Below are 13,352 nucleotides of genomic sequence, written 5' to 3' on the forward strand. Positions count from 1 at the left end.
ATGTTCCCCTATGTCTACTAGGGTGTGATGGAGCTTGTTTGATTTGGGCGGCGTACACCAGAAGGGTCTTAGGCCTCAACTGAATAAAAGAGGTGTCACACCTTGGAAGCTATAGGGTTCTTGCTTTTGCTGGTAGTTTTCTTTGTTTTTGAACTTTAGTTTTTTGGAGTTCCTTTTGGTTTTTGAGTTCTTTGATGAGCTTGAATTGTAATATGAAGGGTGTTTGTATCCTTAATGCTTAACTGAGTGAGGTCATTATGATTGTCATCAATGAATTAGTCTTCCATTGCCCTTAAAAAAAAAAAAAAACTTCAAACTTCAATAAGAAGACAAGAGGAAGTTGGATTAGAAATTAGGGCTTCTAATTCCCTTCTGTTTATTGTTCAAAATAAAACAATAATAATATTAAAAAAAGAATCTTTTCCTTCAGTTTATATACATACTTTTGCCTTTTAAAGGAGAACGAATTAGGAGCAGCCTAAATTGTAAGAACAAGTCGTGGGAGAGCAATATATGCAAGTGTCACGGCGAAGCGGTGGAGTACTGTACCCTAGATGGAGAGAGTGTGTCCCTTGTACTCTATTCTTTGAGAGGTATTCAACAACAAATAATTCTTTCGCAAAGTTCAATTTCCATTTTACTTTTTCTTAAGGGAGGCGATTCATTGGTAAAAATTTGTTAGCGATGTGTGTCTATTTTTATTAGTCTATGCCCGATGATTCATTCATCGACAAAACTATGTTTGGTTTTATTTTACTTTTTATGTGAGATCTTTAGATAAAAATTCTATAGTGCACCTAATGTATTGATGCACCATATTTTATGACATCATCTCAGCCATTGGTATAATCCTATGACACTAATTTTTCAACCTACTACCTAGGCTCTAATTAATAATTTATAAAATTGAATACAAAACTATTAGTATTTAGGGACAATCAGTTAGTGTAGACTTTGAATGTGCGGCTGGACAGAAGATCAACTTCCAAAAGTCTGCAATTGCTTTTGGTCCAGGTACTTCAGGAGATCAGGAGCTGTCTATTACCCAACTACTTGGAGTTCTAGTGGTTCCATTTCATGAGAGATATTTGGGATTACCAACAGTTGCGGGAAGGAATCGAAAGGAAATGTTCAAAAGAATACATGAGCGCCTCGACTATCATTTGCAGGGATGGCAGTCCAAACTCTTATCGAAGGCAGGTAAAGCTGTGTTGATCAAGGCTGTTGCACAAGCCATCCCGTCCTACACTATGTCGGTGTTCAGATTGTCCAAGGGCATTTGCTGAACTTATCAGTCTAAGGTGGGTAAGTACTGGTGGGGTAATGGTGGTAAGAAGAAAGGAATACACTGGTGCAAGTGGGATGTCCTCTGCAAGAATAAATTAGCAGGAGGCTTGGGATTTAGGGACATTGAATGCTTTAATTAGGCTCTACTAGCGAAGACTTTGTGGCAGATTGTGCTTCATCCTGAATCATTGGTTAATCATATCCTATAGTTGAAGTATGGCATTGGAGGTAATTGGGCAGCAGCTCAGGTAGGAACAAAGCTATCATTTATTTGGAGGAGTCTTGTGTGGGGAAAGGAATTGTTGTGTGCAGGGATTCGCTGGGGAATTGGTAATGGTGAAACTACAAGAGTCTGGGAGGATAAGTGGTTGCCTTCACCATTGACTTTCTGGATTGTTACTCCAAGATTTATGCAGGAAAACACTACTGTAAACCAATTGATGGAGAGGCCAGGTATGTGGAATATTAGTTTCATTAAAGATAACTTTCTAGCGATGGATGTCGAGAAAATCCTCTCTATCCCTCTCTATGAACGAAGGGGGGGGGGGGGGGGATGTGGCTATTTGGCATTTTACAAAAGATGGGTATTATACAGTGAAATCAGGTTATTGGCTTGGAATGGAGTTGAAGCAGGTAGGTTTGAGAATAGAGTGTAGTGGGGAGAATGATGATTCAAACTCCAAAAATGTTTGGAGTATTCTTTAGGGTCTCGCGGTCCCTAACAAAGTCAAGCTTTTTCTATGGAGAGCTTGCCATTCATTCCTTCCTTGTGTTGAGCGTTTGTTTAAACGCAAAGTTTGTTCTCATGATGAGTGTGGTAGATGTGGAAGAGCGAGTGAAACAGTCTTACATTGCCTCTGGGACTGTCCACAATCTCAGAAGATTTGGAAGAAGACATGGTTGAGAGGATTTGTGAAACACTGGAAGGAGCTCTCTTTTACCGATCTTGTGCTTCATGTGGCTGCAATTGGATCTCAAAGCGAGTTGAAGTTATTTGGATTGGTTAGTTGGTGGATCTGGAAATGTAGGAATGATGTGGTTCATGATAAGTCCGATTTGGAAGCTGGACAGATTGTGCAAAGGAGTTTGGAGTGGCAGCTTGAGCTTTCACGAATGCAGACTAGTAGCGTTACATTGCAAGGAGGACAGCATGAGGGTGTCCTTGAAACTGGTCAACAGTTTGAAGGAGTAGAACCCAGGCTGTTTTTCGATGGTGCAGTTGACGTATTAAAGGGAGGTGTAGGGCTGGGTGCTGTGATTTTAAGTGGTATAGGTCAATTAATGGGTGCAATGTCTATTCCACTACCAGTTCCTATTAACCCTATAGCAGCGGAGGCTTTGGCCTTATGGCATGCATTAAAGTTTGGTAGAGCATTGGGTGTGAGAAGTGTGAGAGTTTATGGTGATGCGCTGAATGCTTCTGGATGGGATTTGAGTGCTATTGGAGGAGTATTGGATGCAGTTAGATTGCTTATGCGGGAGTTTGAAATGATTTCTTGGAAGCATGTGAAGAAACGCTCCAACTTGGTGGCTCACAAGCTGGCGACATCGGCTTTATCATTGGTACACGCTATGTTTTGCAAAGATGTAGGGCCTCCTTGGCTCCATGATTTACTTGATGTTGTTTAGTCTGTTAGCTCTGTGGGGGTTCTCGTTTAAGAACAATTGTCCCCATATTGATGCATTTAATTGAGTTAATAAAATTCTCTTTCAATCAAAAAAAAAAAAAAACTATTAGTATTTAGAAGAAATGATATTATGAAGGTGAACCAAAAAAAAATAAATTAAAAACTATAAACTAATTGCAATTCATACTCCCACCCTGAAAAATTGCAGTTCATACCAACTTTCATAAAATGGCTAAAAGCTAGTGGGAAACAATGGAATGGAAAGAAAGATGTATAAAAACAGCTAATAAGTTAGTGGGAAACAGCTAATAAGCCCTCGTTTGGTTCGCACTAACTTTCCATTCCTCTTGACTTGAGAGGAGGAGGCTGAAAACAAAGTTCCCACTAACTATCCATTTCGCTATTTGGAAACACAAGAAAAGGCAAAAAACAACGAGAAAAGATGTGTTTGTTTCCATTTTAATGTTTGGTTTAATTGTGTAAAGAAAAAGAAACTAAATCATACTAATATTCCATTCATATCCTCACCGTGCCACATAGGTGATTAACAATTTTGAATTTTCACAGAAGTCACTGCATACCTGCCAGTACCATTCTAAATCTAAGCTAGAACGTATAGATCACAATATCTTGCCTCTTAAGGTAATCCATCAAATAAAACTTGTTAATTTTAATTAGTTACCAAATGAAGAAAGAAAAGTGATCCTGAAAATACCAAACAGAACGATATTGTGCTATAATCAATAGAACAACTTGACTATGAAATCACTATATCAAGAGGGACACAGAAATTGCTAACGCAGTGTAAACCTCTCCACTGAGGAAACTTCACTGCGTGGCTTTTAACGTAGCCAACACGAAAGATCAATCCAATATGAATCAAATGAGTTTACAGTATACAAGTTGTGTTGTTCATAACAAACACATTCACTTAGCAACAAATGCTAACTTGATTTACAACTTATCTAACGTTTACTTGATTATCAATCTATCAACTCTAATCAATCAACTGATCTTCCTTGTTCTCGATGTCTCACAGATCTTTGAGAATTAATTATGAAAGCAATAGACAACACATGAGAAACACGAAACAAATAATGAGAGTTTTCAGAAAAAGGTTTTAACAAAAAAACTATTGGTTCAAGAGTGAACAATGTTTATATGAAAAAAACGATAATAAAAACCCTAAGCTTTGTATTAGTTTCGAAACCTTTTATACAAGAGGAAAACTCCCTCTCAAACAAATCTTTTCTTTTATCAACAAATAAGTTCAATATGGAAAGATATCAAAAACTGAAATCAATGTTTCTTGTTTATTTGTTATGCATGCAAAAAGTCTTTAATGCAAAATGCACCAAATCAATGTAAATCAATTTAAATTATACAACAAGATTTGGAATGAGTATATATTAAACTCAAGATCAATGAGACACTTTTCTTTGATCGTATCTTCCTCTTTGATTTCTTGATGCTTTGGTTTCCTTGTGACAATGGGAAATCATGCATTGAATGGTAATAGCCTAATATACTTACAATCTCCCCCTTTGGGCAATCCCATTCAACACATGATTTTCCATCTTTTTGTCCTGCTGTTAGGTTAAAAAAATTGCACAGAGTGTAAAATGTCACCCAACGTAATTTCACTCGTATTCATTAATAGAACAGAGTTTTAATTATTTCGGGTTCGACCCATTCAAGACAGAATGTGTCTCTTAATTACAATCCCCTGTTACAAGGGAAACACCCTTTGATTCCATTTATAAAGAAACCAGTGTGTGGTTGTTTGTTTTTGCGGCTGCACCAGAATTTTGGAATGGGTTGCCTACGTACCCGGGAAGGGATCAAGCCACTCGTAGTTCAAGAGCTCCAATGAGTGGATGACCCATTGGAAGGCTTGGGTTTTTGGAATAGGAATAGTGTTTGGGATGCGGTTGCATCTAGATTATTTGATTCCAGATTGCCTACATACCCTTGCGGGATCAAACCACATGTAGTTCCAGGCATTTGGGATTTAGATGGGTAGATGACCCATTTATTTTTGGATTTGTGTTTGAGATATTTGTGAGGGTTTAGAGCCCTTGAATTTGCTTTTGGGTGATTTGGGAATTATTTGATTTTTATGGTGTTTGGGTGAATTTGACTGGTGGAGTCAGAGATTCGGATTTGCTGAATTTGACTGGGGGAGTCAGGGATTCGATTTGAATTTACGGTTGCATCTAGTGGGTCGCTAGATTGCCTACATACCCTGTGAAGGGATCAAACCATTGTAGTTCATACTTTTTTGGGGTATTTTTCTTGGTTTTGTACCAACGGGATATTTTCTAGGCTCCGGAGCATTTTTTTACGAAACCAAAGCTCGGGTATTTGGAAATGAAAACCCGTAGCGTCATGCTTTGCCGAATTCTTCAAATGGGCCCAAATTTGGACATGGGCTTTTGTTGTATCCTCGAGAATCATGTTCCTCGATCCATAAAGCTTTTTGGCCCCAAATTTAATATTGGCACCTTCAATGTACCGAGCGGACTCCGAGTCTTAATTTTTCTTGAAAAGAATTCGGGGAAGTATATCGAACTTTTGTTTTGGGCATCAGAGGGACTTCCAAAAGGCCCAAAAGCTCTCAGAGGCCCAACTGCTATTTTTCCTTCACTTATTTTTTATTTTATTTTTTTCTTTCCTCACAACTGCTCCGTTTCAATTTCCACCGTCCCCAAACCCAAGCGAATACGAGCTTGGAATGCCATTCTTGCTGAGTCGAATCAAAGATGGATTTGAAGACCGAAATCAACTTGGAGATGGGATTGAGGATAGAGTCGCAACTACATTCTTGCCCAAGGAGGATTTCAGAGCCTGCAATTGAGATTTCTGCACACAAACTGGGTGAGGATTTCATCCTTCATTTCACTCCTTTGTTTGATTTGTGTACAACAAACTGAAATTTTCTTCTCGGTCCTTCTGATCGGCGACTCGGGGAATTGAATATTGTTTTCTGGTGTTGTGAGGTCGAACAAGGCAAAGGTACACTTTGGGCTGCGAAAGCAATACTCCTGCCTTTGACTTTTCAGGTGCGTTTATGAGCATAATTTTGAAGAGGGAATCCTTGCTCCCACTGATAAGTCCCTGCGATTAACCTTTTTTTTCTTGGCGTTACAGGGGAAACTTTACATCTCATCGTGGTCAGGTAATCAAAGCCTTTGGACTCCCAATATTGCTTTCGTTTTGGTGCGTCTGGTTTGGAAGTAGAGACTAGCTCCTTTTTATTATTAATTTTGCTTCTTTTTTGTCTTTTCTTCTTTGTGGTGGTACTGCACACAGCACACTTTGCACAGAGAGAATGCATGATTAATTAAACATTCATACTTGGTTGTAAGATCACAAACCAAGATATTTCTTCTTCTACTTTCTCATGTCGGCACCTCTTGGATATTTCTTGCAATAATGTTGGTTCAGGACTTGTTGCCCTCTCCTTGAATAGATTTAATTTGGCTTTGGAATATGCCCTGAATGATAGTGCACCTTTCAACACATTTTGATGAACAATGAGCCAAATTGTCTCCAATTAAACCTTCAAGCTGGTTCTTGTCAGTCCACCTAGCGACTTTCATTACTTTTTTTTTGTTGACACCGCTTCGAAACTTTTGGGACGACGAATGCTTCCAAACTTGTGCACATAAATGCCTTTGAAGTTTGCAAATTCTTATCTTTCTTTCTTCTCTTGACACACTGCACCCACGAACACATACTTGTCAACCCTTGAGATCAAGTCTTGGTCTGTCTCATTTGGTTGTCTTGACCATTTGCAAATATAAGAACCTGTCCATCAGACTTGTCTTGGAATTGGCTGCCACAAAGAGTGTGATTAGTTTTGACAACTTGTGACCTGCCTTGCAATCCCACTGCCCAGCTTTCTTTCTTGTTTGTCATCTTTCAATGTTAAAAGCCTCAGACTGTCTCTTTGGCTATTTTAGCTTTGTTCTTGGAATTAAATGCTTCAAAGCTTGTATTTAACTTTAACAAGTTTGTTTCCTGTGCAGGCTCAAGTCGGACCAGGTGATAGTAGTCACAGCATTCTAAAGGTGAGTTTCTTCTTTAGAGTATCAGCTGTTTCAACTTATTTGCAGACATTAAATTTAAAGTCTGCTGCAGAATTGTATTTATTTTGATAGCCTATTTCCATGTTTTTGCAGGTGGATGCGAGAAGAGCAACTATAGTGCAGCCAAGTATCAGAACTCCGGGATTCAAACTCAAGGGTGAGGCTTTCTTTTTGTTTACCCATTGATTTGTTTAGAATAGGTTCTTCGGAACGGAGGTTGGGACTGGCTCTTTTTGGCTATGGAGTTTTGAAAAGATGCAGGGAGGAATTATATGTGGTGTTTAAGTGGAATTGACAGAGTTCCTGTTATCATTTTTATATTGAACCACGACCCTATGGTGATTCAAAAAGGGCCCTCTGACAGTTCGGTGTATTAAACAGCCAAAACTTGAGGATAATATCGGCACCCTAAGGCACGCCGTATCAAAGTTCTGAAACAGTATTGGCACCATAAGGCACCGCCACCGGAGCTTTGAAAGCAGTTTCGGCACCCCAAGGCACGCCGAATGAAGCTCTGAAACAGTATTGGCACCTAAAGGTACCGCCACTGGAGCTTTGAAAGTGGTAAAACCATAAAGAGATGCAGACGGATCCTCCACCTTTTATTCCTATGGAGCACGCTGCGGCTTCCTCTGTCCCCTTTGCTTTCCTTCCTCCTCTTTTTTTTGTCTTTATGCAGTGCTTTTTATATTGCCACGATCATGAGTTTGGTTTGTATAAAACATAGAGTTTTAGAGTTCAACTTGGAGTGAACTACTTGGGGAACTTGTATTCCGTGAAGACTACTACTCTTATTTTGTAGTTGCTTTGTAATCTATATTTTGACAAAACAAGAAGTCTGACGTCTTGTGAAATCCAATAGACCAGCTTAATGACTCTTGTGCTTTTTCCTTTTGCTTAGAGTTTTAAAAGCTATCAACTTTATCCATCCTTATTTTCATGAGAGGCTTTTAATTTTATTTAAATAAAGCACTCATATTTTCCTGATATGGACGGGCCTCGTTATAATTGGATGTGCGAATTTTTTCGTTTCAACACCTGCATGTTAGTTTTCACAGATAAACACTAATCACTAAACAAAGAGGGCTACTTGGATTAAGGAATCAGTTTCCATCCTTTTCCAGATCCAAGTTACCGAAATAAAATTACTTAATAAAAAAAAAGCATCCCAAAAATATCTGTGCTTATGCACTTACAAACCCAAAACCAAAATAACTATTGTTCATGAAAAATTTAAATACAGAAACAGAAAAGAAGATGGAAAGATAGGATTTACTTCTCCCCCTTTGAATGGGAAGGAACATCAAACTCCTCCAGCAGTTTGGTGACGGTGTCCCGATACTCCTCTGTGTCCATGGAACCGTTGCTTTCCTCTTGAGCAGTGTCCTCCGGGACATGCATGGATGGACCAGGAGAGTCAAACCCGGGAGGGTGGCACTGCATGTTGCGGATTTCCTTGAGGACTTCCCTGAGAGTATGGTTGGTGCGAACTAGGAGAGAGTGCATGTCATCCATGTCAGTTGTGAGACAGGCTATTCTCCAATCAGCCACGAGAATAGCATCCCGAAGAGAGGGAGTAGCGAGAGGGGTTAGGGGAGGGAGATCGACAAGGAAGGGGGGAAGAGTGCTACTTCGTTCACGTTGCATGCCAGGATGGAGAATGCCAGCGCTCGCAGCGGCTTGACGGCCTTCCTCTGGAGGAGGAAGTCGCCGGTGTCCACCAAGGCGAGGAGTGATCTTTGTGCGAACCATGATGAGAGTAACAGCTTTTGAAAGAACCTGCACACAGAGACAACCAAGAGTAAAATCCGAGGGAGATAAAAGAGACTATATATAGATGGAGGTAGTAGGTTTAGGGAAAACCAAGGGACACACTGATTGGAATAGCATCTCAAAGCGGAGAGGAATTATGACAATTTAGTTTTCCGAGATACACGCATGCAGATTAGTTCTCCCCCTTAACTTAGGCTTAATTAATAAGGAATTTAAGTGCATGCAATTGGCAAACAAGGAAGAAAACGAAGAGACAAAAATATTTCCATAATCTGCAATTATATCACAAGATCGTTTCCTTTTCTAAGTATCAAGACATTGAATGTAGTTGTCAAATCGAAGAGAGAAAAAATAGCATAGTTTAATCACAGAGAGCACAAATTATGTAGTGAAAAGCACATAGGTCAGAGCACGAAGCATGATGTATTCTATCAACAAATGAATGTGTACTCAAATTCAGACCTTAGGGAGTAAACCTGTGATAAAAGTGATATGGGGCTTAGAACCAAGTTTAGTGAAAAAGAGAAGGAGTGAAGTAAGAGAACTAAACATGTGAACTAAGCTCAATTAATCTCCTTAGAAGGAGTAGGAAACATTGTTCCCAAGCACGTAATGTATTTAAGTCATAGACCTCTTTTATTTTGTGACACCGAGAACTCATGTAACAAGACTCTTCTCAGCAACTCCCAGAACAGATGTTCTTAGGGTACTAAACATAACAAGGATGCTCCATGGAGAGAGTCTTGAGTAGTTGCCCGCATTATTTCATTTTTCGTGCACAGATCACTCACCAACTCGTTTCTTGCAAACCATAGAAAGTTCACCACTACTAAGGCCTGATTACTAGGAGAGATGGGATAGAATTATCCATTCTCGTTTCTTACAAATCCTAGAAAGTTCACCACAACTAGGACCTGATTACTTTGAGAAGAGGGAAGGAATCATTTGAGCATATTAATTAGTTCGCCTATTTCATTGAATCTCTTTTGACAGTAAACAAGGAGCATGCATGCCACCACATAGGCTATAAGTGAAAGTGCATAAGAGAATTAACTGACTAAGATACGAACCATGAGTACACAATATTTGTCCAAAATAAGACATGATAACAATGTCCAAAGTATATGTACAAGTCACTAATGACAATGGTCAAGGTGCACTAAGATCATAATGTTCTCTCTCAACAGTGGACAAGCATTTGAGTGCCTTAATACTTAGAACACATCCCCAAAGCATTTCGTAACATCTCAAACCTAGCAGTGTCAAGAGGCTTAGTGAACAAATCAACAAGTTGATTTTCAGTGGGCACAAAACTTAGCTCAAGTATATTCTGCTCAACCAAATCTCTAATAAAGTGATAGCGAAGATCAATGTGTTTTGTTCGAGAGTGTTGAACAGGATTTTTTGTGATATTGATAGCACTTGTATTATCACAGAAGATGGATAACTTACCTTGAGAGAAGCCGTAATCCTTGAGCATTTGTTTCATCCAGAGCATTTGAGTACAGCAGCTCCCAGCAGCAATATATTCAGCTTCAGCAGTAGATAGAAAAATACAATTTTGTTTCTTGCTGTGCCAGGCAACAAGGTTGTTCCCAACGAAGAAACAGCCTCCAGAAGTGCTTTTTCTATCCTTTAAGTTTCCTCCCCAGTCAGCATCAGAATACCCTGCAACTTCCACGTTAGTTTCAAATGTATAGAAAATGCCACAGTTAATTGTACCTGAAACATATCGAATGATTCTTTTGACAGCTTCCAAGTGTGATTATTTGGGATTTGCTTAAAATCGAGCACACATTCCCACACTGTATGAAATATCAAGTCGACTGGCAGTGAGATCCAGCAAGCTGCCAATCATGCTCCTATAGAGAGTCGAATCGATTGATTTTCCATTTGATTCTTCGCTCAGCTTTGTAGTTGTGCTCATGGGATTGTTAACTACTTTCTTGGATTCGAGGCCAAATTTCTTGATGAGATTTTCAGCATATTTTGTTTGAGAGAGAAAAATGCCTGCATCAAGTTGCTTTACTTGCAGTCCAAGGAAAAAGGTTAGTTCACCACACATGCTCATTTCAAATTCACTTTCCATGATAGATTGAAATTCATTGACAAGATATTTAGATGTAGAGCCAAAAACAATGTCATCAACATACACCTGAGCTATGATAAGATCATTTTTCACTTGTTTTACAAACAATGTTTTATCAATTGATCCTATTGTATATCCTTTTCCCACCAGATGAGTGGAAAGTCTTTCATACCAGGCTCATGGAGCCTGTTTCAAACCATACAGAGCTTTCTTGAGTTTATAAACATGATTTAGATTATGTGGATCTTTGAAACCTTGAGGTTGTTCCACATATACTTCTTCCTGCAACACCCCATTCAGAAAGGCAGTTTTGACATCCATTTGGAACAATTTGAATCTTAAGTGACAAGCTACAGACACAAGTAGTCTCACTGATTCTAATCTAGCAACAGGAGCAAAGGTTTCATCAAAATCTAGACCTTTAACCTGTTAATACCCCTGTGCCACTAATCTAGCCTTGTTCCTGATTACATTCCCTTTTTCATCACTTTTATTTCTGAATATCCACTTAGTCCCTATTACATTACAGTTTCTAGGTCTTGGTACCAAGTACCACACATCATTCCTAGTGAACTGAGTTAATTCTTCCTGCATAGCACTAATCCAGTCATCATCTAGTAAGGCTTCCTTTATATTCTTTGGTTCAATTAGAGAAACAAACCCACACTGAGATATGATATTCATTGTGATTTGATTTTCTGTGATAAAACAAATTAAGGCATTACCTCGACTTACCTCCTCTACACTTACTTGTGGAGCAGTTTGGCTTCTTGTTTTGAGACCATCTGAGATTTGTCCAATAATATCTTGACGAGAGTGATCTTTTTGGACTTGCTTGAACCCTCTTTTCATTTGAGGAGCTAGCTCGAAGATGTTGTCATCATCCTCTTTCTGGTCATCAGTAGTTGATGTGTCTTCTGATTCTGAGCTGAGAGGAGATGATGTATCGGTAAAGGCTTTCTCCTGTCTAGTGTAGTAGTCATCAATAGATACGTTAATAGATTCCATAACAATCCTGGTTCTTTTGTTATAGACTCTATATGCTTGACTATTCATAGAATATCCAAGGAAGATACCATCATCGCTTCGAGCATCAAATTTTCCGAGTTGCTCTCGATCTCTTAATATGTAGCAAGGGCTTCCGAACACACGAAGGTGGTTTATGTTCGGTTTCTTACCTTTCCACAGCTCATAAGCTGTTTGATCAGTTCCAGGTCTCAAGAAGACTCTATTGATGGTGTAACAAGCAGTACTGATTGCCTCAGCCCAAAAGTTCGAGTTTAGACCAGCAGAATGCAGCATTACCCTTGCCATGTCTAACAGCACTCTATTTTTGCGGTCAACAATTCCATTTTGTTATGGAGTGATCGGGGCTGAGAACTCATGGGAAACACCTAGCTCATGAAAGTAGTTAGCAAAAGCAGCATTTTTAAACTCAGTTCCATTATCTGACCTTACTCTTACTAAGCACATGTTTGTGGACTGTTTTTCAATTTTCATTCTCTGGTTTAAACTCTTGAATGATTCAAAGGTTTCAGCTTTGTCTCTTAGGAAGTTAACCCAAGTGTACCTGGAGAAGTCATCAACTATCACAAGTATGTATTTCTTACCTCCAATGCTTTATGTTTGAGCTGGTCCCATAAGGTCTATATGCAGCAGTTCCAATACTCTTGTGGTAGTGGCAGCGTTATTGTTTTATGAGGAGATCTGGCTTGCTTACTGATTTTGCATCCTCCACATATCTTGTCGGTCTTACCACTTAGTGCTGGTAGACCTCTGACACATTGCTTGGTGGATAATTTGAGTAGATCCTGATAGTTTACATGTCCCAATCTTCTGTGCCATATTTCGAAGGTTTCTTCGGCATATCTCACTGACAAGCACTCCTGTACATTTAGAGATTCATTAGATTGAATGTGATAACAATTATCTGAAGATCTCCTACCTCTCATAACATTTTCTCCCTTTTTATCGAGGATCACACATCTATGCTTGTTGAACCAAACATCCTTGTACTCATCAGCCAAGTGACTGACACTAATTAGATTGGCAGTTAAACCCTCTACATACAAAACATTTTTTAGATTAGGAATTCCAGGAGTATTGACTGTTCCTCGTGCAAGAATTTTTGCCTTTCTTCCATCACCAAAGGTAACTGAACCAGTAGTGCTTTCATCTTCGAATGAGATAAACCAAGCTTTATATCCAGTCATGTGTCTGGAGCAACCACTGTCCACATACTAGAAATCCTTTCGCTTGTCTGCCAAGGCAGTGAGTGCTACCAGGCAGGTTGCTTCAATATGTGTTGAAGGATTATCTGTACTTACACTTGTCATGAGACATATATCACTAATAGAGTCAGTAGAATCAGAGTGATTAGAATGATGATTATTCAAGTCCTTTCTAATCCAGACAGATTTATCTCTATTTTGCATGTTTACTTTAGTAATCAGGTTAGCCAATTTGTTGATAAGCTCTTTCTGC

The 13,352-nt window shown here is 39.1% G+C and overlaps 1 long non-coding RNA gene across 4 annotated transcripts; it reads left to right on the forward strand.

Moving 5' to 3' along the window:
• Positions 1-5,613: 5,613 nt before the first annotated feature.
• On the forward strand, positions 5,614-7,883 carry LOC112167106. Of its 4 annotated transcripts, XR_002923597.2 has the most exons (6): positions 5,614-5,792; positions 5,915-5,977; positions 6,066-6,151; positions 6,947-6,988; positions 7,100-7,163; positions 7,388-7,883. It is a non-coding gene; the product is annotated as an uncharacterized LOC112167106 (long non-coding RNA). The 4 variants fall into 4 exon arrangements; XR_002923596.2 differs by having other exon boundaries at positions 5,614-5,977; XR_005800230.1 differs by having other exon boundaries at positions 5,614-5,977; positions 6,066-6,134.
• Positions 7,884-13,352: the final 5,469 nt, after the last annotated feature.

This window comes from Rosa chinensis, chromosome 5, assembly GCF_002994745.2.
Source record: "Rosa chinensis cultivar Old Blush chromosome 5, RchiOBHm-V2, whole genome shotgun sequence".
Lineage (NCBI taxonomy): Eukaryota > Viridiplantae > Streptophyta > Magnoliopsida > Rosales > Rosaceae > Rosa > Rosa chinensis.